Here is a 711-nt window from a genome sequence, read left to right on the forward strand (position 1 = left end):
GAGAGGCAGAGAGGCAGAAACGGAGAGGAAGAAACACCCAGAGAGACAGTGGGAGAGAAAGGGAGGGAGAGACAGGGACAGAGACAGAGAGAGAGGGAGAGAGAGCCCTGGGCAGACAGAGACCCGGAGCGCAGGAGCGAGGCAGTTGGGTGGCCTCCAGCCTTCTGACAGTGGGATAATAACCCCACTGCTATTTATTATCTCACCCGCTCACCAGTGCCAGCCACTCCACACACATCATTCACTCCTTTAATCTCCACCACTCTGTCGGTTCCTAGCACAGGCCACGCGCTCTCCTCTGCGGCCTCTCACGGACAACTCTCTTTGCCTGGGATGACCTCCCACCCTTGGTTTCAGGCCTCCCTTTACATACACCCCACGACCTTCCCAACCCCTCCCAGAACCATCTCTCTATCAATCCCTGCTGTAGGCACCATTCTAAGAGGGTCCTCAAGACCCCTGTTCCCCGGGTACTCACATACCCGCTCCCAGCCCTTCAGTCAGATGCTGCTCTAGGTGCAGAGTTACCCCAGGTAGAATTAACGTTCCAAGTTCAGGTGGGGCGCGGTGGCTCAGGCCTAGAATCCCAGCGCTTTGGGAGGCCAAGGCGGGGAGGTCGCTCGAGGTCAGGAGTTTGAGACCAGCCTGGCCAACATGGTGAAACCCCATCTCTACTAAAAATACAAAAATTAGCCGGGCGTGGTGGCACGC

The sequence above is a fragment of the Colobus angolensis genome, unplaced genomic scaffold, assembly GCF_000951035.1.
Source record: "Colobus angolensis palliatus isolate OR3802 unplaced genomic scaffold, Cang.pa_1.0 Scaffold96, whole genome shotgun sequence".
Classification (NCBI taxonomy): domain Eukaryota; kingdom Metazoa; phylum Chordata; class Mammalia; order Primates; family Cercopithecidae; genus Colobus; species Colobus angolensis.